This window comes from Choloepus didactylus, chromosome 18 (assembly GCF_015220235.1).
Source record: "Choloepus didactylus isolate mChoDid1 chromosome 18, mChoDid1.pri, whole genome shotgun sequence".
Lineage (NCBI taxonomy): Eukaryota > Metazoa > Chordata > Mammalia > Pilosa > Megalonychidae > Choloepus > Choloepus didactylus.
This window is the reverse complement of record NC_051324.1, coordinates 54,961,220-54,963,540: the sequence shown is the minus strand read 5'-3', so window position 1 is coordinate 54,963,540 and position 2,321 is coordinate 54,961,220. Positions and strand designations below refer to the sequence as shown.

Genomic DNA, 2,321 nt, shown 5'->3' with positions numbered 1-2,321 from the left:
ACACTTGCTGTTTGGATGTTTGGATAGTTGTATGGTATGTGAACAATCTCAATCAAAAGAAACACACACACACACACACACACACACACACACTTGCTGTTTAATTCCCCAGGGATATGAAGCGCTTCTCCAAACTCAGAAAGCCTTCCTGAGAGGCGTGATGTGCTCCTGCGCCTCCTGCCCGCCCGCCCCGGCGGCCTCCGGCCGTGCGGCCGTGCGCTGCACCGCCCCACGCGCCCCAGGCCGTGCGCTGCACCGCCCCACGCGCCCCAGGCCTCGCAGGCCGCGCGTCAGCCCCGAGAAGCGACGGTTTGGGAAACTCGCAGCCTCCGCCCGCCGCAGCCGCCGGGGCCAACGACTTCCCCTCCCCGCCAGGGTGTGGGATGTTTTAAAAGTAAATGACATGATGAATTAAGAAGCTTACAACAATGCCTGGAACATGGTAAGCAGAAAAATGTGTTATTTTATCAATGTTGCTTTCCTGCTGACCAGAGAGTGTGTAACAGTAAGTTATTTGAATCAAGAAACTCAGTTTCAGTTTTCATTTCCGGCACTATCATGTTGGGTGATTTTGTTTCTCACCTGGAGGTATGATTCTTCTGTAATAATCAACAGCTTTCATATGAGCTGACACACACCCTTAAAAGTGGCCATGTTGTTGAATGGCGTTGATCCTGTCCCCTGTGGAGATCTGTAGTGGTGTCACTGTTGCAGGCAGTGCCCAAAGGAAACTATGATTAGCAGAGAGCCCCCGAATGGAATTGCTCCTCTGCTTCACGCCCTGCAGGTGCAGAGACCGGGAAATCCTAACCAAGTCCTCAGAGAACCTGATTTGCTCTAAGAGGTGGCCCTGGATTGTTCTCATGGGTGAGGCCTTCCAGCCTGGGCAGCCCTTCCGGTGAAGGTCTGACTTCCCTGGTCACCAGGTAGGATCTCCATCAACTGTCAACTCTGAGTGACAAGCTTTAAGACCAAATGACTGTGTTGTTTACCTCTCTCTAATATGCTAAGGTAGCCCTTGTGCACACTCAAACTCCTTGGACCAAAAAGCCTTGTGGTTCTAGTTTGCCTTTAGGGAGGTTGTATTGTCTGAGTTCATTGGACCAGTTTTGGCCAATAAAGTGCTCACTTGCTCTCTCTCTCTCTCTCTCTCTCTCTCTCTCTCTCTCTCACACACACACACACACACACACACACACACACACACACACACAGCTTTATTCGTTCTATCTAGTGGAGTTTTGGTTCCCAGGGAATATACTTGCCCCTCCCTTCTAATATGAAGTATCTACTGTAGTCCAGTGATCTTTATCCCAGTTTTGAATTCACCTTGACCCCCACCCAATGCCTTACTATTTTTTTTTTTCTTTTTTTTTTTTTTTTTTTTTTTTAACTTTCCCTTCTTTTTTCAAATCACCTGTATGAAAAAAAAATTTAAAATTAAAAATTACTGGTTTAAAGAGACTGAATTTGACTTGGTCTAAGGCTGCAGAATTGTTGTCATGGTTTCCTGACAGACATACTCTGTACTTTCAAGAACTGCAGAGATTCAGTAAAGTGTTTTTGAAACTATAGTAGATGATTTTAAAACAATGCTGCTGCCTGAACAAATCCTGTTTAAAGGAATTTTAAAGAGATACATTTTACTATATCAAAGAGCATACCTGTATTTGCCTAAACATTCTGTACCTTTGTAATGATAGGACCTCCCCCTTCTGGTAAAGCTTATTCCTAGTAAGACTCAACCGTGCTCATTTTGTTTTGTTTTTTTTTTTTTGGCGGGGGGTCTGGTAATGAATTTGTGAACTCTGTCTTTGGTATATCTTTTATTAAACTGCACTGTTTTGTTTAGTCAAAGTAAATAAGTAATTATGTATTTGAAAAAAAAAAAAAAAAAAAAAAAAAAAAAAAAAAAACTTTGCGGGCGCGCCTTGGGCAGGCGCAGTGCTGCTGGAGCCTCAGCCGCGCAGGCGCAGTAGCGGGGAGGGGGAATGGCGTTGTTGTTTCCTTTTGCCGTTGCGGCCGAGGGTGATCAAACCTTGCTGATGTGGGAGCTGAACTTTGGGCCCACGGCCGAGGCCTTGCTTGTGAGCCGGGGCCAGGGCGGAGGGAGGGAAGAAGAAAGCCGCCCAACCTCTGGCCGAGAGTTCCGGAGTCCTGCCTTAGCACTTCACCCGTGCTGAATTACCTCCACTTCCTCTCCCGCCTTGAGGTCTCCGCTAATTTCAGGCCACATTGAGTGCAGGGAAGAGGAAAGAGGGTACCCCAGAGTCAGCTAGCCCAGCATGTTTCCCAGAGACCCAGAAAACTCAACAACCAGC

General features: G+C 47.0%; 1 long non-coding RNA gene across 1 annotated transcript; it reads left to right on the top strand.

The window, feature by feature from the left end:
• On the top strand, positions 1-1,382 carry LOC119514235. The gene is made up of 3 exons (XR_005212770.1): positions 1-442; positions 788-926; positions 1,216-1,382. It is a non-coding gene; the product is annotated as an uncharacterized LOC119514235 (long non-coding RNA).
• The last annotated feature ends 939 nt before the right edge of the window (positions 1,383-2,321 follow it).